The following is a 25,239-nucleotide window of genomic DNA, read 5'->3' as shown; positions in this document are numbered from 1 at the left end:
CCTAGCCAAAAATAATCTGCTTTAATAAGAAATGATTGATTAAAATAAATACCTATCTATCGATCTGTCTATCTATCTTTCTATCTATCTATGTATATATATATATATATATATATATATACAATCAGCTCACTTTACCATTTGCAGCTTATAACCATTTACCACCAGGGGTCACTACTAACAAAAAGCATCCACTCCACTTCTAAATCTAGCCCCTAGAGTTGAGCAGAAGCATAAGATTCCCCACTGCTTCATTCCATTTCCATTAGATTATAGATGTAAATTGTTTTTGATGGTATGGTCTGTGCAGATTGAAATATTCAGAGCATATTCTGACTTTTAGTTAACACATCTGTAAGCAATTTGGCCATCACTGAATTCAACGTTTATCTCAATCGTAATAGACAAGGATAATGACAAATATAGTTTACAATGTTATTAAGTACATCATTTTATTTAATTGTGTGAATAAAAGGAATCGTCTCCACGTCGGGGAATTGAACCCCGGTCTCCCGCGTGACAGGCGGGGATACTGACCACTATACTAACGAGGACATATTGGCTTCAGTTCAACAGTGCTCACCTCCATGAGGTTAGGGCATGCCCTCAATCAATTCACAGTATTGTAATAGGCAGCTTTGCTTCTTTTGGTTAGGAGAAGCAATCTTTTTTCATAAATGATTACAAATCAGAAATTCCTAGCCAAAAATAATCTGCTTTAATAAGAAATGATTGATTAAAATAAATACCTATCTATCGATCTGTCTATCTATCTTTCTATCTATCTATGTATATGTATATATATATATATATATATATATATATATATATATACAATCAGCTCACTTTACCATTTGCAGCTTATAACCATTTACCACCAGGGGTCACTACTAACAAAAAGCATCCACTCCACTTCTAAATCCAGCCCCTAGAGTTGAGCAGAAGCATAAGATTCCCCACTGCTTCATTCCATTTTCCATTAGATTACAGATGTAAATTGTTTTTGATGGTATGGTCTGTGCAGATTGAAATATTCAGAGCATATTCTGACTTTTAGTTAACACATCTGTAAGCAATTTGGCCATCACTGAATTCAACGTTTATCTCAATCGTAATAGACAAGGATAATGACAAATATAGTTTACAATGTTATTAAGTACATCATTTTATTTAATTGTGTGAATAAAAGGAATCGTCTCCCCGTCGGGGAATTGAACCCCGGTCTCCCGCGTGACAGGCGGGGATACTGACCACTATACTAACGAGGACATATTGGCTTCAGTTCAACAGTGCTCACCTCCATGAGGTTAGGGCATGCCCTCAATCAATTCACAGTATTGTAATAGGCAGCTTTGCTTCCTTTGGTTAGGAGAAGCAATCTTTTTTCATAAATGATTACAAATCAGAAATTCCTAGCCAAAAATAATCTGCTTTAATGAGAAATGATTGATTAAAATAAATACCTATCTATCGATCTGTCTATCTATCTTTCTATCTATCTATGTATATGTATATATATATATATATATATATATACAATCAGCTCACTTTACCATTTGCAGCTTATAACCACTTACCACCAGGGGTCACTACTAACAAAAAGCATCCACTCCACTTCTAAATCTAGCCCCTAGAGTTGAGCAGAAGCATAAGATTCCCCACTGCTTCATTCCATTTTCCATTAGATTATAGATGTAAATTGTTTTTGATGGTATGGTCTGTGCAGATTGAAATATTCAGAGCATATTCTGACTTTTAGTTAACACATCTGTAAGCAATTTGGCCATCACTGAATTCAACGTTTATCTCAATCATAATAGACAAGGATAATGACAAATATAGTTTACAATGTTATTAAGTACAGCATTTTATTTAATTGTGTGAATAAAAGGAATCGTCTCCCCGTCGGGGAATTGAACCCCAGTCTCCCGCGTGACAGGCGGGGATACTGACCACTATACTAACGAGGACATATTGGCTTCAGTTCAACAGTGCTCACCTCCATGAGGTTAGGGCATGCCCTCAATCAATTCACAGTATTGTAATAGGCAGCTTTGCTTCTTTTGGTTAGGAGAAGCAATCTTTTTTCATAAATGATTACAAATCAGAAATTCCTAGCCAAAAATAATCTGCTTTAATAAGAAATGATTGATTAAAATAAATACCTATTTATCGATCTGTCTATCTATCTTTCTATCTATCTATGTATATGTATATGTATATATATATATATAGATATATACAATCAGCTCACTTTACCATTTGCAGCTTATAACCATTTACCACCAGGGGTCACTATTAACAAAAAGCATCCACTCCACTTCTAAATCTAGCCCCTAGAGTTGAGCAGAAGCATAAGATTCCCCACTGCTTCATTCCATTTTCCATTAGATTATAGATGTAAATTGTTTTTGATGGTATGGTCTGTGCAGATTGAAATATTCAGAGCATATTCTGACTTTTAGTTAACACATCTGTAAGCAATTTGGCCATCACTGAATTCAACGTTTATCTCAATCGTAATAGACAAGGATAATGACAAATATAGTTTACAATGTTATTAAGTACATCATTTTATTTAATTGTGTGAATAAAAGGAATCGTCTCCCCGTCGGGGAATTGAACCCCGGTCTCCCGCGTGACAGGCGGGGATACTGACCACTATACTAACGAGGACATATTGGCTTCAGTTCAACAGTGCTCACCTTCATGAGGTTAGGGCATGCCCTCAATCAATTCACAGTATTGTAATAGGCAGCTTTGCTTCTTTTGGTTAGGAGAAGTAATCTTTTTTCATAAATGATTACAAATCAGAAATTCCTAGCCAAAAATAATCTGCTTTAATAAGAAATGATTGATTAAAATAAATACCTATTTATCGATCTGTCTATCTATCTTTCTATCTATCTATGTATATGTATATATATATATATATATATATATATATATATATATATATATATATATATATATACAATCAGCTCACTTTAACATTTGCAGCTTATAACCATTTACCACCAGGGGTCACTACTAACAAAAAGCATCCACTCCACTTCTAAATCCAGCCCCTAGAGTTGAGCAGAAGCATAAGATTCCCCACTGCTTCATTCCATTTTCCATTAGATTACAGATGTAAATTGTTTTTGATGGTATGGTCTGTGCAGATTGAAATATTCAGAGCATATTCTGACTTTTAGTTAACACATCTGTAAGCAATTTGGCCATCACTGAATTCAACGTTTATCTCAATCGTAATAGAGAAGGATAATGACAAATATAGTTTACAATGTTATTAAGTACATCATTTTATTTAATTGTGTGAATAAAAGGAATCGTCTCCCCGTCGGGGAATTGAACCCCGGTCTCCCGCGTGACAGGCGGGGATACTGAACACTATACTAACGAGGACATATTGGCTTCAGTTCAACAGTGCTCACCTCCATGAGGTTAGGGCATGCCCTCAATCAATTCACAGTATTGTAATAGGCAGCTTTGCTTCCTTTGGTTAGGAGAAGCAATCTTTTTTCATAAATGATTACAAATCAGAAATTCCTAGCCAAAAATAATCTGCTTTAATAAGAAATGATTGATTAAAATAAATACCTATCTATCGATCTGTCTATCTATCTTTCTATCTATCTATGTATATATATATATATATATATATATATATATACAATCAGCTCACTTTACCATTTGCAGCTTATAACCATTTACCACCAGGGGTCACTACTAACAAAAAGCATCCACTCCACTTCTAAATCTAGCCCCTAGAGTTGAGCAGAAGCATAAGATTCCCCACTGCTTCATTCCATTTCCATTAGATTATAGATGTAAATTGTTTTTGATGGTATGGTCTGTGCAGATTGAAATATTCAGAGCATATTCTGACTTTTAGTTAACACATCTGTAAGCAATTTGGCCATCACTGAATTCAACGTTTATCTCAATCGTAATAGACAAGGATAATGACAAATATAGTTTACAATGTTATTAAGTACATCATTTTATTTAATTGTGTGAATAAAAGGAACCGTCTCCCCGTCGGGGAATTGAACCCCGGTCTCCCGCGTGACAGGCGGGGATACTGACCACTATACTAACGAGGACATATTGGCTTCAGTTCAACAGTGCTCACCTCCATGAGGTTAGGGCATGCCCTCAATCAATTCACAGTATTGTAATAGGCAGCTTTGCTTCTTTTGGTTAGGAGAAGCAATCTTTTTTCATAAATGATTACAAATCAGAAATTCCTAGCCAAAAATAATCTGCTTTAATAAGAAATGATTGATTAAAATAAATACCTATCTATCGATCTGTCTATCTATCTTTCTATCTATCTATGTATATGTATATATATATATATATATATACAATCAGCTCACTTTACCATTTGCAGCTTATAACCATTTACCACCAGGGGTCACTACTAACAAAAAGCATCCACTCCACTTCTAAATCTAGCCCCTAGAGTTGAGCAGAAGCATAAGATTCCCCACTGCTTCATTCCATTTCCATTAGATTATAGATGTAAATTGTTTTTGATGGTATGGTCTGTGCAGATTGAAATATTCAGAGCATATTCTGACTTTTAGTTAACACATCTGTAAGCAATTTGGCCATCACTGAATTCAACGTTTATCTCAATCGTAATAGACAAGGATAATGACAAATATAGTTTACAATGTTATTAAGTACATCATTTTATTTAATTGTGTGAATAAAAGGAATCGTCTCCCCGTCGGGGAATTGAACCCCGGTCTCCCGCGTGACAGGCGGGGATACTGACCACTATACTAACGAGGACATATTGGCTTCAGTTCAACAGTGCTCACCTCCATGAGGTTAGGGCATGCCCTCAATCAATTCACAGTATTGTAATAGGCAGCTTTGCTTCTTTTGGTTAGGAGAAGCAATCTTTTTTCATAAATGATTACAAATCAGAAATTCCTAGCCAAAAATAATCTGCTTTAATAAGAAATGATTGATTAAAATAAATACCTATCTATCGATCTGTCTATCTATCTTTCTATCTATCTATGTATATGTATATATATATATATATATATATATACAATCAGCTCACTTTACCATTTGCAGCTTATAACCACTTACCACCAGGGGTCACTACTAACAAAAAGCATCCACTCCACTTCTAAATCTAGCCCCTAGAGTTGAGCAGAAGCATAAGATTCCCCACTGCTTCATTCCATTTTCCATTAGATTATAGATGTAAATTGTTTTTGATGGTATGGTCTGTGCAGATTGAAATATTCAGAGCATATTCTGACTTTTAGTTAACACATCTGTAAGCAATTTGGCCATCACTGAATTCAACGTTTATCTCAATCGTAATAGACAAGGATAATGACAAATATAGTTTACAATGTTATTAAGTACATCATTTTATTTAATTGTGCGAATAAAAGGAATCGTCTCCCCGTCGGGGAATTGAACCCCGGTCTCCCGCGTGACAGGCGGGGATACTGACCACTATACTAACGAGGACATATTGGCTTCAGTTCAACAGTGCTCACCTCCATGAGGTTAGGGCATGCCCTCAATGAATTCACAGTATTGTAATAGGCAGCTTTGCTTCTTTTGGTTAGGAGAAGCAATCTTTTTTCATAAATGATTACAAATCAGAAATTCCTAGCCAAAAATAATCTGCTTTAATAAGAAATGATTGATTAAAATAAATACCTATTTATCGATCTGTCTATCTATCTTTCTATCTATCTATGTATATGTATATATATATATATATATATATATATATATATATATATATATATACAATCAGCTCACTTTACCATTTGCAGCTTATAACCATTTACCACCAGGGGTCACTACTAACAAAAAGCATCCACTCCACTTCTAAATCCAGCCCCTAGAGTTGAGCAGAAGCATAAGATTCCCCACTGCTTCATTCCATTTTCCATTAGATTACAGATGTAAATTGTTTTTGATGGTATGGTCTGTGCAGATTGAAATATTCAGAGCATATTCTGACTTTTAGTTAACACATCTGTAAGCAATTTGGCCATCACTGAATTCAACGTTTATCTCAATCGTAATAGACAAGGATAATGACAAATATAGTTTACAATGTTATTAAGTACATCATTTTATTTAATTGTGTGAATAAAAGGAATCGTCTCCCCGTCGGGGAATTGAACCCCGGTCTCCCGCGTGACAGGCGGGGATACTGACCACTATACTAACGAGGACATATTGGCTTCAGTTCAACAGTGCTCACCTCCATGAGGTTAGGGCATGCCCTCAATCAATTCACAGTATTGTAATAGGCAGCTTTGCTTCTTTTGGTTAGGAGAAGCAATCTTTTTTCATAAATGATTACAAATCAGAAATTCCTAGCCAAAAATAATCTGCTTTAATAAGAAATGATTGATTAAAATAAATACCTATCTATCGATCTGTCTATCTATCTTTCTATCTATCTATGTATATGTATATATATATATATATATATACAATCAGCTCACTTTACCATTTGCAGCTTATAACCATTTACCACCAGGGGTCACTACTAACAAAAAGCATCCACTCCACTTCTAAATCTAGCCCCTAGAGTTGAGCAGAAGCATAAGATTCCCCACTGCTTCATTCCATTTCCATTAGATTATAGATGTAAATTGTTTTTGATGGTATGGTCTGTGCAGATTGAAATATTCAGAGCATATTCTGACTTTTAGTTAACACATCTGTAAGCAATTTGGCCATCACTGAATTCAACGTTTATCTCAATCGTAATAGACAAGGATAATGACAAATATAGTTTACAATGTTATTAAGTACATCATTTTATTTAATTGTGTGAATAAAAGGAATCGTCTCCCCGTCGGGGAATTGAACCCCGGTCTCCCGCGTGACAGGCGGGGATACTGACCACTATACTAACGAGGACATATTGGCTTCAGTTCAACAGTGCTCACCTCCATGAGGTTAGGGCATGCCCTCAATCAATTCACAGTATTGTAATAGGCAGCTTTGCTTCTTTTGGTTAGGAGAAGCAATCTTTTTTCATAAATGATTACAAATCAGAAATTCCTAGCCAAAAATAATCTGCTTTAATAAGAAATGATTGATTAAAATAAATACCTATCTATCGATCTGTCTATCTATCTTTCTATCTATCTATGTATATGTATATATATATATATATATATATATACAATCAGCTCACTTTACCATTTGCAGCTTATAACCACTTACCACCAGGGGTCACTACTAACAAAAAGCATCCACTCCACTTCTAAATCTAGCCCCTAGAGTTGAGCAGAAGCATAAGATTCCCCACTGCTTCATTCCATTTTCCATTAGATTATAGATGTAAATTGTTTTTGATGGTATGGTCTGTGCAGATTGAAATATTCAGAGCATATTCTGACTTTTAGTTAACACATCTGTAAGCAATTTGGCCATCACTGAATTCAACGTTTATCTCAATCGTAATAGACAAGGATAATGACAAATATAGTTTACAATGTTATTAAGTACATCATTTTATTTAATTGTGCGAATAAAAGGAATCGTCTCCCCGTCGGGGAATTGAACCCCGGTCTCCCGCGTGACAGGCGGGGATACTGACCACTATACTAACGAGGACATATTGGCTTCAGTTCAACAGTGCTCACCTCCATGAGGTTAGGGCATGCCCTCAATGAATTCACAGTATTGTAATAGGCAGCTTTGCTTCTTTTGGTTAGGAGAAGCAATCTTTTTTCATAAATGATTACAAATCAGAAATTCCTAGCCAAAAATAATCTGCTTTAATAAGAAATGATTGATTAAAATAAATACCTATTTATCGATCTGTCTATCTATCTTTCTATCTATCTATGTATATGTATATATATATATATATATATATATATATATATATATATATACAATCAGCTCACTTTAACATTTGCAGCTTATAACCATTTACCACCAGGGGTCACTACTAACAAAAAGCATCCACTCCACTTCTAAATCCAGCCCCTAGAGTTGAGCAGAAGCATAAGATTCCCCACTGCTTCATTCCATTTTCCATTAGATTACAGATGTAAATTGTTTTTGATGGTATGGTCTGTGCAGATTGAAATATTCAGAGCATATTCTGACTTTTAGTTAACACATCTGTAAGCAATTTGGCCATCACTGAATTCAACGTTTATCTCAATCGTACGAGAGAAGGATAATGACAAATATAGTTTACAATGTTATTAAGTACATCATTTTATTTAATTGTGTGAATAAAAGGAATCGTCTCCCCGTCGGGGAATTGAACCCCGGTCTCCCGCGTGACAGGCGGGGATACTGACCACTATACTAACGAGGACATATTGGCTTCAGTTCAACAGTGCTCACCTCCATGAGGTTAGGGCATGCCCTCAATCAATTCACAGTATTGTAATAGGCAGCTTTGCTTCCTTTGGTTAGGAGAAGCAATCTTTTTTCATAAATGATTACAAATCAGAAATTCCTAGCCAAAAATAATCTGCTTTAATAAGAAATGATTGATTAAAATAAATACCTATCTATCGATCTGTCTATCTATCTTTCTATCTATCTATGTATATATATATATATATATATATATATACAATCAGCTCACTTTACCATTTGCAGCTTATAACCATTTACCACCAGGGGTCACTACTAACAAAAAGCATCCACTCCACTTCTAAATCTAGCCCCTAGAGTTGAGCAGAAGCATAAGATTCCCCACTGCTTCATTCCATTTCCATTAGATTATAGATGTAAATTGTTTTTGATGGTATGGTCTGTGCAGATTGAAATATTCAGAGCATATTCTGACTTTTAGTTAACACATCTGTAAGCAATTTGGCCATCACTGAATTCAACGTTTATCTCAATCGTAATAGACAAGGATAATGACAAATATAGTTTACAATGTTATTAAGTACATCATTTTATTTAATTGTGTGAATAAAAGGAATCGTCTCCACGTCGGGGAATTGAACCCCGGTCTCCCGCGTGACAGGCGGGGATACTGACCACTATACTAACGAGGACATATTGGCTTCAGTTCAACAGTGCTCACCTCCATGAGGTTAGGGCATGCCCTCAATCAATTCACAGTATTGTAATAGGCAGCTTTGCTTCTTTTGGTTAGGAGAAGCAATCTTTTTTCATAAATGATTACAAATCAGAAATTCCTAGCCAAAAATAATCTGCTTTAATAAGAAATGATTGATTAAAATAAATACCTATCTATCGATCTGTCTATCTATCTTTCTATCTATCTATGTATATGTATATATATATATATATATATATATACAATCAGCTCACTTTACCATTTGCAGCTTATAACCACTTACCACCAGGGGTCACTACTAACAAAAAGCATCCACTCCACTTCTAAATCTAGCCCCTAGAGTTGAGCAGAAGCATAAGATTCCCCACTGCTTCATTCCATTTTCCATTAGATTATAGATGTAAATTGTTTTTGATGGTATGGTCTGTGCAGATTGAAATATTCAGAGCATATTCTGACTTTTAGTTAACACATCTGTAAGCAATTTGGCCATCACTGAATTCAACGTTTATCTCAATCGTAATAGACAAGGATAATGACAAATATAGTTTACAATGTTATTAAGTACATCATTTTATTTAATTGTGCGAATAAAAGGAATCGTCTCCCCGTCGGGGAATTGAACCCCGGTCTCCCGCGTGACAGGCGGGGATACTGACCACTATACTAACGAGGACATATTGGCTTCAGTTCAACAGTGCTCACCTCCATGAGGTTAGGGCATGCCCTCAATGAATTCACAGTATTGTAATAGGCAGCTTTGCTTCTTTTGGTTAGGAGAAGCAATCTTTTTTCATAAATGATTACAAATCAGAAATTCCTAGCCAAAAATAATCTGCTTTAATAAGAAATGATTGATTAAAATAAATACCTATTTATCGATCTGTCTATCTATCTTTCTATCTATCTATGTATATGTATATATATATATATATATATATATATATATATATATATATATATACAATCAGCTCACTTTAACATTTGCAGCTTATAACCATTTACCACCAGGGGTCACTACTAACAAAAAGCATCCACTCCACTTCTAAATCCAGCCCCTAGAGTTGAGCAGAAGCATAAGATTCCCCACTGCTTCATTCCATTTTCCATTAGATTACAGATGTAAATTGTTTTTGATGGTATGGTCTGTGCAGATTGAAATATTCAGAGCATATTCTGACTTTTAGTTAACACATCTGTAAGCAATTTGGCCATCACTGAATTCAACGTTTATCTCAATCGTACGAGAGAAGGATAATGACAAATATAGTTTACAATGTTATTAAGTACATCATTTTATTTAATTGTGTGAATAAAAGGAATCGTCTCCCCGTCGGGGAATTGAACCCCGGTCTCCCGCGTGACAGGCGGGGATACTGACCACTATACTAACGAGGACATATTGGCTTCAGTTCAACAGTGCTCACCTCCATGAGGTTAGGGCATGCCCTCAATCAATTCACAGTATTGTAATAGGCAGCTTTGCTTCCTTTGGTTAGGAGAAGCAATCTTTTTTCATAAATGATTACAAATCAGAAATTCCTAGCCAAAAATAATCTGCTTTAATAAGAAATGATTGATTAAAATAAATACCTATCTATCGATCTGTCTATCTATCTTTCTATCTATCTATGTATATATATATATATATATATATATATACAATCAGCTCACTTTACCATTTGCAGCTTATAACCATTTACCACCAGGGGTCACTACTAACAAAAAGCATCCACTCCACTTCTAAATCTAGCCCCTAGAGTTGAGCAGAAGCATAAGATTCCCCACTGCTTCATTCCATTTCCATTAGATTATAGATGTAAATTGTTTTTGATGGTATGGTCTGTGCAGATTGAAATATTCAGAGCATATTCTGACTTTTAGTTAACACATCTGTAAGCAATTTGGCCATCACTGAATTCAACGTTTATCTCAATCGTAATAGACAAGGATAATGACAAATATAGTTTACAATGTTATTAAGTACATCATTTTATTTAATTGTGTGAATAAAAGGAATCGTCTCCACGTCGGGGAATTGAACCCCGGTCTCCCGCGTGACAGGCGGGGATACTGACCACTATACTAACGAGGACATATTGGCTTCAGTTCAACAGTGCTCACCTCCATGAGGTTAGGGCATGCCCTCAATCAATTCACAGTATTGTAATAGGCAGCTTTGCTTCTTTTGGTTAGGAGAAGCAATCTTTTTTCATAAATGATTACAAATCAGAAATTCCTAGCCAAAAATAATCTGCTTTAATAAGAAATGATTGATTAAAATAAATACCTATCTATCGATCTGTCTATCTATCTTTCTATCTATCTATGTATATGTATATATATATATATATATATATATACAATCAGCTCACTTTACCATTTGCAGCTTATAACCACTTACCACCAGGGGTCACTACTAACAAAAAGCATCCACTCCACTTCTAAATCTAGCCCCTAGAGTTGAGCAGAAGCATAAGATTCCCCACTGCTTCATTCCATTTTCCATTAGATTATAGATGTAAATTGTTTTTGATGGTATGGTCTGTGCAGATTGAAATATTCAGAGCATATTCTGACTTTTAGTTAACACATCTGTAAGCAATTTGGCCATCACTGAATTCAACGTTTATCTCAATCGTAATAGACAAGGATAATGACAAATATAGTTTACAATGTTATTAAGTACATCATTTTATTTAATTGTGCGAATAAAAGGAATCGTCTCCCCGTCGGGGAATTGAACCCCGGTCTCCCGCGTGACAGGCGGGGATACTGACCACTATACTAACGAGGACATATTGGCTTCAGTTCAACAGTGCTCACCTCCATGAGGTTAGGGCATGCCCTCAATGAATTCACAGTATTGTAATAGGCAGCTTTGCTTCTTTTGGTTAGGAGAAGCAATCTTTTTTCATAAATGATTACAAATCAGAAATTCCTAGCCAAAAATAATCTGCTTTAATAAGAAATGATTGATTAAAATAAATACCTATTTATCGATCTGTCTATCTATCTTTCTATCTATCTATGTATATGTATATATATATATATATATATATATATATATATATATATATATATATACAATCAGCTCACTTTAACATTTGCAGCTTATAACCATTTACCACCAGGGGTCACTACTAACAAAAAGCATCCACTCCACTTCTAAATCCAGCCCCTAGAGTTGAGCAGAAGCATAAGATTCCCCACTGCTTCATTCCATTTTCCATTAGATTACAGATGTAAATTGTTTTTGATGGTATGGTCTGTGCAGATTGAAATATTCAGAGCATATTCTGACTTTTAGTTAACACATCTGTAAGCAATTTGGCCATCACTGAATTCAACGTTTATCTCAATCGTAATAGAGAAGGATAATGACAAATATAGTTTACAATGTTATTAAGTACATCATTTTATTTAATTGTGTGAATAAAAGGAATCGTCTCCCCGTCGGGGAATTGAACCCCGGTCTCCCGCGTGACAGGCGGGGATACTGACCACTATACTAACGAGGACATATTGGCTTCAGTTCAACAGTGCTCACCTCCATGAGGTTAGGGCATGCCCTCAATCAATTCACAGTATTGTAATAGGCAGCTTTGCTTCTTTTGGTTAGGCGAAGCAATCTTTTTTCATAAATGATTACAAATCAGAAATTCCTAGCCAAAAATAATCTGCTTTAATAAGAAATGATTGATTAAAATAAATACCTATCTATCGATCTGTCTATCTATCTTTCTATCTATCTATGTATATATATATATATATATATATATATATACAATCAGCTCACTTTACCATTTGCAGCTTATAACCATTTACCACCAGGGGTCACTACTAACAAAAAGCATCCACTCCACTTCTAAATCTAGCCCCTAGAGTTGAGCAGAAGCATAAGATTCCCCACTGCTTCATTCCATTTCCATTAGATTATAGATGTAAATTGTTTTTGATGGTATGGTCTGTGCAGATTGAAATATTCAGAGCATATTCTGACTTTTAGTTAACACATCTGTAAGCAATTTGGCCATCACTGAATTCAACGTTTATCTCAATCGTAATAGACAAGGATAATGACAAATATAGTTTACAATGTTATTAAGTACATCATTTTATTTAATTGTGTGAATAAAAGGAATCGTCTCCCCGTCGGGGAATTGAACCCCGGTCTCCCGCGTGACAGGCGGGGATACTGACCACTATACTAACGAGGACATATTGGCTTCAGTTCAACAGTGCTCACCTCCATGAGGTTAGGGCATGCCCTCAATCAATTCACAGTATTGTAATAGGCAGCTTTGCTTCTTTTGGTTAGGAGAAGCAATCTTTTTTCATAAATGATTACAAATCAGAAATTCCTAGCCAAAAATAATCTGCTTTAATAAGAAATGATTGATTAAAATAAATACCTATCTATCGATCTGTCTATCTATCTTTCTATCTATCTATGTATATGTATATATATATATATATATATATATATATACAATCAGCTCACTTTACCATTTGCAGCTTATAACCATTTACCACCAGGGGTCACTACTAACAAAAAGCATCCACTCCACTTCTAAATCTAGCCCCTAGAGTTGAGCAGAAGCATAAGATTCCCCACTGCTTCATTCCATTTCCATTAGATTATAGATGTAAATTGTTTTTGATGGTATGGTCTGTGCAGATTGAAATATTCAGAGCATATTCTGACTTTTAGTTAACACATCTGTAAGCAATTTGGCCATCACTGAATTCAACGTTTATCTCAATCGTAATAGACAAGGATAATGACAAATATAGTTTACAATGTTATTAAGTACATCATTTTATTTAATTGTGTGAATAAAAGGAATCGTCTCCCCGTCGGGGAATTGAACCCCGGTCTCCCGCGTGACAGGCGGGGATACTGACCACTATACTAACGAGGACATATTGGCTTCAGTTCAACAGTGCTCACCTCCATGAGGTTAGGGCATGCCCTCAATCAATTCACAGTATTGTAATAGGCAGCTTTGCTTCTTTTGGTTAGGAGAAGCAATCTTTTTTCATAAATGATTACAAATCAGAAATTCCTAGCCAAAAATAATCTGCTTTAATAAGAAATGATTGATTAAAATAAATACCTATCTATCGATCTGTCTATCTATCTTTCTATCTATCTATGTATATGTATATATATATATATATATATATATATATATATATATATATATACAATCAGCTCACTTTAACATTTGCAGCTTATAACCATTTACCACCAGGGGTCACTACTAACAAAAAGCATCCACTCCACTTCTAAATCCAGCCCCTAGAGTTGAGCAGAAGCATAAGATTCCCCACTGCTTCATTCCATTTTCCATTAGATTACAGATGTAAATTGTTTTTGATGGTATGGTCTGTGCAGATTGAAATATTCAGAGCATATTCTGACTTTTAGTTAACACATCTGTAAGCAATTTGGCCATCACTGAATTCAACGTTTATCTCAATCGTAATAGAGAAGGATAATGACAAATATAGTTTACAATGTTATTAAGTACATCATTTTATTTAATTGTGTGAATAAAAGGAATCGTCTCCCCGTCGGGGAATTGAACCCCGGTCTCCCGCGTGACAGGCGGGGATACTGACCACTATACTAACGAGGACATATTGGCTTCAGTTCAACAGTGCTCACCTCCATGAGGTTAGGGCATGCCCTCAATCAATTCACAGTATTGTAATAGGCAGCTTTGCTTCCTTTGGTTAGGAGAAGCAATCTTTTTTCATAAATGATTACAAATCAGAAATTCCTAGCCAAAAATAATCTGCTTTAATAAGAAATGATTGATTAAAATAAATACCTATCTATCGATCTGTCTATCTATCTTTCTATCTATCTATGTATATATATATATATATATATATATATATATATACAATCAGCTCACTTTACCATTTGCAGCTTATAACCATTTACCACCAGGGGTCACTACTAACAAAAAGCATCCACTCCACTTCTAAATCTAGCCCCTAGAGTTGAGCAGAAGCATAAGATTCCCCACTGCTTCATTCCATTTCCATTAGATTATAGATGTAAATTGTTTTTGATGGTATGGTCTGTGCAGATTGAAATATTCAGAGCATATTCTGACTTTTAGTTAACACATCTGTAAGCAATTTGGCCATCACTGAATTCAACGTTTATCTCAATCGTAATAGACAAGGATAATGACAAATATAGTTTACAATGTTATTAAGTACATCATTTTATTTAATTGTGTGAATAAAAGGAATCGTCTCCCCGTCGGGGAATTGAACCCCGGTCTCCCGCGTGACAGGCGGGGATACTGACCACTATACTAACGAGGACATATTGGCTTCAGTTCAACAGTGCTCACCTCCATGAGGTTAGGGCATGCCCTCAATCAATTCACAGTATTGTAATAGGCAGCTTTGCTTCTTTTGGTTAGGAGAAGCAATCTTTTTTCATAAATGATTACAAATCAGAAATTCCTAGCCAAAAATAATCTGCTTTAATAAGAAATGATTGATTAAAATAAATACCTATCTATCGATCTGTCTATCTATCTTTCTATCTATCTATGTATATGTATATATATATATATATATATACAATCAGCTCACTTTACCATTTGCAGCTTATAACCATTTACCACCAGGGGTCACTACTAACAAAAAGCATCCACTCCACTTCTAAATCTAGCCCCTAGAGTTGAGCAGAAGCATAAGATTCCCCACTGCTTCATTCCATTTCCATTAGATTATAGATGTAAATTGTTTTTGATGGTATGGTCTGTGCAGATTGAAATATTCAGAGCATATTCTGACTTTTAGTTAACACATCTGTAAGCAATTTGGCCATCACTGAATTCAACGTTTATCTCAATCGTAATAGACAAGGATAATGACAAATATAGTTTACAATGTTATTAAGTACATCATTTTATTTAATTGTGTGAATAAAAGGAATCGTCTCCCCGTCGGGGAATTGAACCCCGGTCTCCCGCGTGACAGGCGGGGATACTGACCACTATACTAACGAGGACATATTGGCTTCAGTTCAACAGTGCTCACCTCCATGAGGTTAGGGCATGCCCTCAATCAATTCACAGTATTGTAATAGGCAGCTTTGCTTCTTTTGGTTAGGAGAAGCAATCTTTTTTCATAAATGATTACAAATCAGAAATTCCTAGCCAAAAATAATCTGCTTTAATAAGAAATGATTGATTAAAATAAATACCTATCTATCGATCTGTCTATCTATCTTTCTATCTATCTATGTATATGTATATATATATATATATATATACAATCAGCTCACTTTACCATTTGCAGCTTATAACCATTTACCACCAGGGGTCACTACTAACAAAAAGCATCCACTCCACTTCTAAATCTAGCCCCTAGAGTTGAGCAGAAGCATAAGATTCCCCACTGCTTCATTCCATTTCCATTAGATTATAGATGTAAATTGTTTTTGATGGTATGGTCTGTGCAGATTGAAATATTCAGAGCATATTCTGACTTTTAGTTAACACATCTGTAAGCAATTTGGCCATCACTGAATTCAACGTTTATCTCAATCGTAATAGACAAGGATAATGACAAATATAGTTTACAATGTTATTAAGTACATCATTTTATTTAATTGTGTGAATAAAAGGAATCGTCTCCCCGTCGGGGAATTGAACCCCGGTCTCCCGCGTGACAGGCGGGGATACTGACCACTATACTAACGAGGACATATTGGCTTCAGTTCAACAGTGCTCACCTCCATGAGGTTAGGGCATGCCCTCAATCAATTCACAGTATTGTAATAGGCAGCTTTGCTTCTTTTGGTTAGGAGAAGCAATCTTTTTTCATAAATGATTACAAATCAGAAATTCCTAGCCAAAAATAATCTGCTTTAATAAGAAATGATTGATTAAAATAAATACCTATCTATCGATCTGTCTATCTATCTTTCTATCTATCTATGTATATGTATATATATATATATATATATATATATATATATATATATATATATACAATCAGCTCACTTTAACATTTGCAGCTTATAACCATTTACCACCAGGGGTCACTACTAACAAAAAGCATCCACTCCACTTCTAAATCCAGCCCCTAGAGTTGAGCAGAAGCATAAGATTCCCCACTGCTTCATTCCATTTTCCATTAGATTACAGATGTAAATTGTTTTTGATGGTATGGTCTGTGCAGATTGAAATATTCAGAGCATATTCTGACTTTTAGTTAACACATCTGTAAGCAATTTGGCCATCACTGAATTCAACGTTTATCTCAATCGTAATAGACAAGGATAATGACAAATATAGTTTACAATGTTATTAAGTACATCATTTTATTTAATTGTGCGAATAAAAGGAATCGTCTCCCCGTCGGGGAATTGAACCCCGGTCTCCCGCGTGACAGGCGGGGATACTGACCACTATACTAACGAGGACATATTGGCTTCAGTTCAACAGTGCTCACCTCCATGAGGTTAGGGCATGCCCTCAATCAATTCACAGTATTGTAATAGGCAGCTTTGCTTCTTTTGGTTAGGCGAAGCAATCTTTTTTCATAAATGATTACAAATCAGAAATTCCTAGCCAAAAATAATCTGCTTTAATAAGAAATGATTGATTAAAATAAATACCTATCTATCGATCTGTCTATCTATCTTTCTATCTATCTATGTATATGTATATATATATATATATATATATATATATATATACAATCAGCTCACTTTACCATTTGCAGCTTATAACCATTTACCACCAGGGGTCACTACTAACAAAAAGCATCCACTCCACTTCTAAATCCAGCCCCTAGAGTTGAGCAGAAGCATAAGATTCCCCACTGCTTCATTCCATTTTCCATTAGATTACAGATGTAAATTGTTTTTGATGGTATGGTCTGTGCAGATTGAAATATTCAGAGCATATTCTGACTTTTAGTTAACACATCTGTAAGCAATTTGGCCATCACTGAATTCAACGTTTATCTCAATCGTAATAGACAAGGATAATGACAAATATAGTTTACAATGTTATTAAGTACATCATTTTATTTAATTGTGTGAATAAAAGGAATCGTCTCCCCGTCGGGGAATTGAACCCCGGTCTCCCGCGTGACAGGCGGGGATACTGACCACTATACTAACGAGGACATATTGTCTTCAGTTCAACAGTGCTCACCTTCATGAGGTTAGGGCATGCCCTCAATCAATTCACAGTATTGTAATAGGCAGCTTTGCTTCCTTTGGTTAGGAGAAGCAATCTTTTTTCATAAATGATTACAAATCAGAAATTCCTAGCCAAAAATAATCTGCTTTAATAAGAAATGATTGATTAAAATAAATACCTATCTATCGATCTGTCTATCTATCTTTCTATCTATCTATGTATATGTATATATATATATATATATATATATATATATACAATCAGCTCACTTTACCATTTGCAGCTTATAACCATTTATCCCCAGGGGTCACTATTAACAAAAAGCATCCACTCCACTTCTAAATCTAGCCCCTAGAGTTGAGCAGAAGCATAAGATTCCCCACTGCTTCATTCCATTTTCCATTAGATTATAGATGTAAATTGTTTTTGATGGTATGGCCTGTGCAGATTGAAATATTCAGAGCATATTCTGACTTTTAGTTAACACATCTGTAAGCAATTTGGCCATCACTGAATTCAACGTTTATCTCAATCGTAATAGACAAGGATAATGACAAATATAGTTTACAATGTTATTAAGTACAGCATTTTATTTAATTGTGTGAATAAAAGGAATCGTCTCCCCGTCGGGGAATTGAACCCCGGTCTCCCGCGTGACAGGCAGGGATACTGACCACTATACTAACGAGGACATATTGGCTTCAGTTCAACAGTGCTCACCTCCATGAGGTTAGGGCATGCCCTCAATCAATTCACAGTATTGTAATAGGCAGCTTTGCTTCTTTTGGTTAGGAGAAGCAATCTTTTTTCATAAATGATTACAAATCAGAAATTCCTAGCCAAAAATAATCTGCTTTAATAAGAAATGATTGATTAAAATAAATACCTATTTATCGATCTGTCTATCTATCTTTCTATCTATCTATGTATATGTATATATATATATATATATATATATACAATCAGCTCACTTTACCATTTGCAGCTTATAACCATTTACCACCAAGGGTCACTATTAACAAAAAGCATCCACTCCACTTCTAAATCTAGCCCCTAGAGTTGAGCAGAAGCATAAGATTCCCCACTGCTTCATTCCATTTTCCATTAGATTATAGATGTAAATTGTTTTTGATGGTATGGTCTGTGCAGATTGAAATATTCAGAGCATATTCTGACTTTTAGTTAACACATCTGTAAGCAATTTGGCCATCACTGAATTCAACGTTTATCTCAATCGTAATAGACAAGGATAATGACAAATATAGTTTACAATGTTATTAAGTACATCATTTTATTTAATTGTGTGAATAAAAGGAATCGTCTCCCCGTCGGGAAATTGAACCCCGGTCTCCCGCGTGACAGGCGGGGATACTGACCACTATACTAACGAGGACATATTGGCTTCAGTTCAACAGTGCTCACCTTCATGAGGTTAGGGCATGCCCTCAATCAATTCACAGTATTGTAATAGGCAGCTTTGCTTCTTTTGGTTAGGAGAAGTAATCTTTTTTCATAAATGATTACAAATCAGAAATTCCTAGCCAAAAATAATCTGCTTTAATAAGAAATGATTGATTAAAATAAATACCTATTTATCGATCTGTCTATCTATCTTTCTATCTATCTATGTATATGTATATATATATATATATATATATATATATATATACAATCAGCTCACTTTACCATTTGCAGCTTATAACCATTTACCACCAGGGGTCACTACTAACAAAAAGCATCCACTCCACTTCTAAATCCAGCCCCTAGAGTTGAGCAGAAGCATAAGATTCCCCACTGCTTCATTCCATTTTCCATTAGATTACAGATGTAAATTGTTTTTGATGGTATGGTCTGTGCAGATTGAAATATTCAGAGCATATTCTGACTTTTAGTTAACACATCTGTAAGCAATTTGGCCATCACTGAATTCAACGTTTATCTCAATCGTAATAGAGAAGGATAATGACAAATATAGTTTACAATGTTATTAAGTACATCATTTTATTTAATTGTGTGAATAAAAGGAATCGTCTCCCCGTCGGGGAATTGAACCCCGGTCTCCCGCGTGACAGGCGGGGATACTGACCACTATACTAACGAGGACATATTGGCTTCAGTTCAACAGTGCTCACCTCCATGAGGTTAGGGCATGCCCTCAATCAATTCACAGTATTGTAATAGGCAGCTTTGCTTCTTTTGGTTAGGAGAAGCAATCTTTTTTCATAAATGATTACAAATCAGAAATTCCTAGCCAAAAATAATCTGCTTTAATAAGAAATGATTGATTAAAATAAATACCTATTTATCGATCTGTCTATCTATCTTTCTATCTATCTATGTATATGTATATATATATATATATATATATACAATCAGCTCACTTTACCATTTGCAGCTTATAACCATTTACCACCAGGGGTCACTATTAACAAAAAGCATCCACTCCACTTCTAAATCTAGCCCCTAGAGTTGAGCAGAAGCATAAGATTCCCCACTGCTTCATTCCATTTTCCATTAGATTATAGATGTAAATTGTTTTTGATGGTATGGTCTGTGCAGATTGAAATATTCAGAGCATATTCTGACTTTTAGTTAACACATCTGTAAGCAATTTGGCTATCACTGAATTCAACGTTTATCTCAATCGTAATAGACAAGGATAATGACAAATATAGTTTACAATGTTATTAAGTACATCATTTTATTTAATTGTGTGAATAAAAGGAATTGTCTCCCCGTCGGGGAATTGAACCCCGGTCTCCCGCGTGACAGGCGGGGATACTGACCACTATACTAACGAGGACATATTGGCTTCAGTTCAACAGTGCTCACCTCCATGAGGTTAGGGCATGCCCTCAATCAATTCACAGTATTGTAATAGGCAGCTTTGCTTCTTTTGGTTAGGAGAAGCAATCTTTTTTCATAAATGATTACAAATCAGAAATTCCTAGCCAAAAATAATCTGCTTTAATAAGAAATGATTGATTAAAATAAATACCTATTTATCGATCTGTCTATCTATCTTTCTATCTATCTATGTATATGTATATATATATATATATATATATATATATATATACAATCAGCTCACTTTACCATTTGCAGCTTATAACCATTTACCACCAGGGGTCACTATTAACAAAAAGCATCCACTCCACTTCTAAATCTAGCCCCTAGAGTTGAGCAGAAGCATAAGATTCCCCACTGCTTCATTCCATTTTCCATTAGATTATAGATGTAAATTGTTTTTGATGGTATGGTCTGTGCAGATTGAAATATTCAGAGCATATTCTGACTTTTAGTTAACACATCTGTAAGCAATTTGGCCATCACTGAATTCAACGTTTATCTCAATCGTAATAGACAAGGATAATGACAAATATAGTTTACAATGTTATTAAGTACAGCATTTTATTTAATTGTGTGAATAAAAGGAATCGTCTCCCCGTCGGGGAATTGAACCCCGGTCTCCCGCGTGACATGCAGGGATACTGACCACTATACTAACGAGGACATATTGGCTTCAGCTCAACAGTGCTCACCTCCATGAGGTTAGGGCATGCCCTCAATCAATTCACAGTATTGTAATAGGCAGCTTTGCTTCTTTTGGTTAGGAGAAGCAATCTTTTTTCATAAATGATTACAAATCAGAAATTCCTAGCCAAAAATAATCTGCTTTAATAAGAAATGATTGATTAAAATAAATACCTATTTATCGATCTGTCTATCTATCTTTCTATCTATCTATGTATATGTATATATATATATATATATATATACAATCCGCTCACTTTACCATTTGCAGCTTATAACCATTTACCACCAGGGGTCACTATTAACAAAAAGCATCCACTCCACTTCTAAATCTAGCCCCTAGAGTTGAGCAGAAGCATAAGATTCCCCACTGCTTCATTCCATTTTCCATTAGATTATAGATGTAAATTGTTTTTGATGGTATGGTCTGTGCAGATTGAAATATTCAGAGCATATTCTGACTTTTAGTTAACACATCTGTAAGCAATTTGGCCATCACTGAATTCAACGTTTATCTCAATCGTAATAGACAAGGATAATGACAAATATAGTTTACAATGTTATTAAGTACATCATTTTATTTAATTGTGTGAATAAAAGGAATCGTCTCCCCATCGGGAAATTGAACCCCGGTCTCCCGCGTGACAGGCGGGGATACTGACCACTATACTAACGAGGACATATTGGCTTCAGTTCAACAGTGCTCACCTTCATGAGGTTAGGGCATGCCCTCAATCAATTCACAGTATTGTAATAGGCAGCTTTGCTTCTTTTGGTTAGGAGAAGTAATCTTTTTTCATAAATGATTACAAATCAGAAATTCCTAGCCAAAAATAATCTGCTTTAATAAGAAATGATTGATTAAAATAAATACCTATTTATCGATCTGTCTATCTATCTTTCTATCTATCTATGTATATGTATATATATATATATATATATATATATATATACAATCAGCTCCCTTTACCATTTGCAGCTTATAACCATTTACCACCAGGGGTCACTACTAACAAAAAGCATCCACTCCACTTCTAAATCCAGCCCCTAGAGTTGAGCAGAAGCATAAGATTCCCCACTGCTTCATTCCATTTTCCATTAGATTACAGATGTAAATTGTTTTTGATGGTATGGTCTGTGCAGATTGAAATATTCAGAGCATATTCTGACTTTTAGTTAACACATCTGTAAGCAATTTGGCCATCACTGAATTCAACGTTTATCTCAATCGTAATAGAGAAGGATAATGACAAATATAGTTTACAATGTTATTAAGTACATCATTTTATTTAATTGTGTGAATAAAAGGAATCGTCTCCCCGTCGGGGAATTGAACCCCGGTCTCCCGCGTGACAGGCGGGGATACTGACCACTATACTAACGAGGACATATTGGCTTCAGTTCAACAGTGCTCACCTCCATGAGGTTAGGGCATGCCCTCAATCAATTCACAGTATTGTAATAGGCAGCTTTGCTTCTTTTGGTTAGGAGAAGCAATCTTTTTTCATAAATGATTACAAATCAGAAATTCCTAGCCAAAAATAATCTGCTTTAATAAGAAATGATTGATTAAAATAAATACCTATTTATCGATCTGTCTATCTATCTTTCTATCTATCTATGTATATGTATATATATATATATATATATATATATATATATATATATATATATACAATCAGCTCACTTTACCATTTGCAGCTTATAACCATTTACCACCAGGGGTCACTACTAACAAAAAGCATCCACTCCACTTCTAAATCCAGCCCCTAGAGTTGAGCAGAAGCATAAGATTCCCCACTGCTTCATTCCATTTTCCATTAGATTACAGATGTAAATTGTTTTTGATGGTATGGTCTGTGCAGATTGAAATATTCAGAGCATATTCTGACTTTTAGTTAACACATCTGTAAGCAATTTGGCCATCACTGAATTCAACGTTTATCTCAATCGTAATAGACAAGGATAATGACAAATATAGTTTACAATGTTATTAAGTACATCATTTTATTTAATTGTGCGAATAAAAGGAATCGTCTCCCCGTCGGGGAATTGAACCCCGGTCTCCCGCGTGACAGGCGGGGATACTGACCACTATACTAACGAGGACATATTGGCTTCAGTTCAACAGTGCTCACCTCCATGAGGTTAGGGCATGCCCTCAATCAATTCACAGTATTGTAATAGGCAGCTTTGCTTCTTTTGGTTAGGCGAAGCAATCTTTTTTCATAAATGATTACAAATCAGAAATTCCTAGCCAAAAATAATCTGCTTTAATAAGAAATGATTGATTAAAATAAATACCTATCTATCGATCTGTCTATCTATCTTTCTATCTATCTATGTATATGTATATATATATATATATATATATATATATATATACAATCAGCTCACTTTACCATTTGCAGCTTATAACCATTTACCACCAGGGGTCACTACTAACAAAAAGCATCCACTCCACTTCTAAATCCAGCCCCTAGAGTTGAGCAGAAGCATAAGATTCCCCACTGCTTCATTCCATTTTCCATTAGATTACAGATGTAAATTGTTTTTGATGGTATGGTCTGTGCAGATTGAAATATTCAGAGCATATTCTGACTTTTAGTTAACACATCTGTAAGCAATTTGGCCATCACTGAATTCAACGTTTATCTCAATCGTAATAGACAAGGATAATGACAAATATAGTTTACAATGTTATTAAGTACATCATTTTATTTAATTGTGTGAATAAAAGGAATCGTCTCCCCGTCGGGGAATTGAACCCCGGTCTCCCGCGTGACAGGCGGGGATACTGACCACTATACTAACGAGGACATATTGTCTTCAGTTCAACAGTGCTCACCTTCATGAGGTTAGGGCATGCCCTCAATCAATTCACAGTATTGTAATAGGCAGCTTTGCTTCCTTTGGTTAGGAGAAGCAATCTTTTTTCATAAATGATTACAAATCAGAAATTCCTAGCCAAAAATAATCTGCTTTAATGAGAAATGATTGATTAAAATAAATACCTATCTATCGATCTGTCTATCTATCTTTCTATCTATCTATGTATATGTATATATATATATATATATATATATATATATACAATCAGCTCACTTTACCATTTGCAGCTTATAACCATTTATCCCCAGGGGTCACTATTAACAAAAAGCATCCACTCCACTTCTAAATCTAGCCCCTAGAGTTGAGCAGAAGCATAAGATTCCCCACTGCTTCATTCCATTTTCCATTAGATTATAGATGTAAATTGTTTTTGATGGTATGGCCTGTGCAGATTGAAATATTCAGAGCATATTCTGACTTTTAGTTAACACATCTGTAAGCAATTTGGCCATCACTGAATTCAACGTTTATCTCAATCGTAATAGACAAGGATAATGACAAATATAGTTTACAATGTTATTAAGTACAGCATTTTATTTAATTGTGTGAATA

At 35.0% G+C, this 25,239-nt stretch overlaps 26 non-coding genes across 26 annotated transcripts; all 26 read right to left on the bottom strand.

The window, feature by feature from the left end:
- Positions 1-1,196: 1,196 nt before the first annotated feature.
- Positions 1,197-1,268, bottom strand: TRNAD-GUC (transfer RNA aspartic acid (anticodon GUC)). Its single transcript has one exon. It is a non-coding gene; the product is annotated as a tRNA-Asp (tRNA).
- A 1,336-nt stretch (positions 1,269-2,604) lies between these two features.
- On the bottom strand, positions 2,605-2,676 carry TRNAD-GUC (transfer RNA aspartic acid (anticodon GUC)). The gene has a single exon. It is a non-coding gene; the product is annotated as a tRNA-Asp (tRNA).
- Positions 2,677-4,037: 1,361 nt separating this feature from the next.
- Positions 4,038-4,109, bottom strand: TRNAD-GUC (transfer RNA aspartic acid (anticodon GUC)). Its single transcript has one exon. It is a non-coding gene; the product is annotated as a tRNA-Asp (tRNA).
- A 625-nt stretch (positions 4,110-4,734) lies between these two features.
- On the bottom strand, positions 4,735-4,806 carry TRNAD-GUC (transfer RNA aspartic acid (anticodon GUC)). Its single transcript has one exon. It is a non-coding gene; the product is annotated as a tRNA-Asp (tRNA).
- Positions 4,807-5,436: 630 nt separating this feature from the next.
- Positions 5,437-5,508, bottom strand: TRNAD-GUC (transfer RNA aspartic acid (anticodon GUC)). The gene has a single exon. It is a non-coding gene; the product is annotated as a tRNA-Asp (tRNA).
- A 650-nt stretch (positions 5,509-6,158) lies between these two features.
- TRNAD-GUC (transfer RNA aspartic acid (anticodon GUC)) lies at positions 6,159-6,230 on the bottom strand. Its single transcript has one exon. It is a non-coding gene; the product is annotated as a tRNA-Asp (tRNA).
- A 625-nt stretch (positions 6,231-6,855) lies between these two features.
- TRNAD-GUC (transfer RNA aspartic acid (anticodon GUC)) lies at positions 6,856-6,927 on the bottom strand. The gene has a single exon. It is a non-coding gene; the product is annotated as a tRNA-Asp (tRNA).
- Positions 6,928-7,557: 630 nt separating this feature from the next.
- On the bottom strand, positions 7,558-7,629 carry TRNAD-GUC (transfer RNA aspartic acid (anticodon GUC)). The gene has a single exon. It is a non-coding gene; the product is annotated as a tRNA-Asp (tRNA).
- Positions 7,630-8,275: 646 nt separating this feature from the next.
- Positions 8,276-8,347, bottom strand: TRNAD-GUC (transfer RNA aspartic acid (anticodon GUC)). The gene has a single exon. It is a non-coding gene; the product is annotated as a tRNA-Asp (tRNA).
- Positions 8,348-9,674: 1,327 nt separating this feature from the next.
- Positions 9,675-9,746, bottom strand: TRNAD-GUC (transfer RNA aspartic acid (anticodon GUC)). Its single transcript has one exon. It is a non-coding gene; the product is annotated as a tRNA-Asp (tRNA).
- A 650-nt stretch (positions 9,747-10,396) lies between these two features.
- TRNAD-GUC (transfer RNA aspartic acid (anticodon GUC)) lies at positions 10,397-10,468 on the bottom strand. The gene has a single exon. It is a non-coding gene; the product is annotated as a tRNA-Asp (tRNA).
- Positions 10,469-11,795: 1,327 nt separating this feature from the next.
- On the bottom strand, positions 11,796-11,867 carry TRNAD-GUC (transfer RNA aspartic acid (anticodon GUC)). The gene has a single exon. It is a non-coding gene; the product is annotated as a tRNA-Asp (tRNA).
- Positions 11,868-12,519: 652 nt separating this feature from the next.
- TRNAD-GUC (transfer RNA aspartic acid (anticodon GUC)) lies at positions 12,520-12,591 on the bottom strand. The gene has a single exon. It is a non-coding gene; the product is annotated as a tRNA-Asp (tRNA).
- Positions 12,592-13,218: 627 nt separating this feature from the next.
- TRNAD-GUC (transfer RNA aspartic acid (anticodon GUC)) lies at positions 13,219-13,290 on the bottom strand. The gene has a single exon. It is a non-coding gene; the product is annotated as a tRNA-Asp (tRNA).
- Positions 13,291-13,923: 633 nt separating this feature from the next.
- On the bottom strand, positions 13,924-13,995 carry TRNAD-GUC (transfer RNA aspartic acid (anticodon GUC)). The gene has a single exon. It is a non-coding gene; the product is annotated as a tRNA-Asp (tRNA).
- A 648-nt stretch (positions 13,996-14,643) lies between these two features.
- TRNAD-GUC (transfer RNA aspartic acid (anticodon GUC)) lies at positions 14,644-14,715 on the bottom strand. Its single transcript has one exon. It is a non-coding gene; the product is annotated as a tRNA-Asp (tRNA).
- A 631-nt stretch (positions 14,716-15,346) lies between these two features.
- TRNAD-GUC (transfer RNA aspartic acid (anticodon GUC)) lies at positions 15,347-15,418 on the bottom strand. Its single transcript has one exon. It is a non-coding gene; the product is annotated as a tRNA-Asp (tRNA).
- Positions 15,419-16,043: 625 nt separating this feature from the next.
- On the bottom strand, positions 16,044-16,115 carry TRNAD-GUC (transfer RNA aspartic acid (anticodon GUC)). The gene has a single exon. It is a non-coding gene; the product is annotated as a tRNA-Asp (tRNA).
- A 625-nt stretch (positions 16,116-16,740) lies between these two features.
- TRNAD-GUC (transfer RNA aspartic acid (anticodon GUC)) lies at positions 16,741-16,812 on the bottom strand. Its single transcript has one exon. It is a non-coding gene; the product is annotated as a tRNA-Asp (tRNA).
- A 650-nt stretch (positions 16,813-17,462) lies between these two features.
- On the bottom strand, positions 17,463-17,534 carry TRNAD-GUC (transfer RNA aspartic acid (anticodon GUC)). Its single transcript has one exon. It is a non-coding gene; the product is annotated as a tRNA-Asp (tRNA).
- Positions 17,535-18,172: 638 nt separating this feature from the next.
- On the bottom strand, positions 18,173-18,244 carry TRNAD-GUC (transfer RNA aspartic acid (anticodon GUC)). Its single transcript has one exon. It is a non-coding gene; the product is annotated as a tRNA-Asp (tRNA).
- Positions 18,245-20,292: 2,048 nt separating this feature from the next.
- Positions 20,293-20,364, bottom strand: TRNAD-GUC (transfer RNA aspartic acid (anticodon GUC)). Its single transcript has one exon. It is a non-coding gene; the product is annotated as a tRNA-Asp (tRNA).
- Positions 20,365-20,992: 628 nt separating this feature from the next.
- On the bottom strand, positions 20,993-21,064 carry TRNAD-GUC (transfer RNA aspartic acid (anticodon GUC)). Its single transcript has one exon. It is a non-coding gene; the product is annotated as a tRNA-Asp (tRNA).
- A 2,046-nt stretch (positions 21,065-23,110) lies between these two features.
- Positions 23,111-23,182, bottom strand: TRNAD-GUC (transfer RNA aspartic acid (anticodon GUC)). The gene has a single exon. It is a non-coding gene; the product is annotated as a tRNA-Asp (tRNA).
- A 650-nt stretch (positions 23,183-23,832) lies between these two features.
- On the bottom strand, positions 23,833-23,904 carry TRNAD-GUC (transfer RNA aspartic acid (anticodon GUC)). The gene has a single exon. It is a non-coding gene; the product is annotated as a tRNA-Asp (tRNA).
- A 638-nt stretch (positions 23,905-24,542) lies between these two features.
- On the bottom strand, positions 24,543-24,614 carry TRNAD-GUC (transfer RNA aspartic acid (anticodon GUC)). Its single transcript has one exon. It is a non-coding gene; the product is annotated as a tRNA-Asp (tRNA).
- Positions 24,615-25,239: the final 625 nt, after the last annotated feature.

This window comes from Triturus cristatus, chromosome 4_1, assembly GCF_964204655.1.
Source record: "Triturus cristatus chromosome 4_1, aTriCri1.1, whole genome shotgun sequence".
Lineage (NCBI taxonomy): Eukaryota > Metazoa > Chordata > Amphibia > Caudata > Salamandridae > Triturus > Triturus cristatus.
Note: the sequence above shows the minus strand (reverse complement) of the source record. Positions and strands in the feature narration are given on the sequence as shown.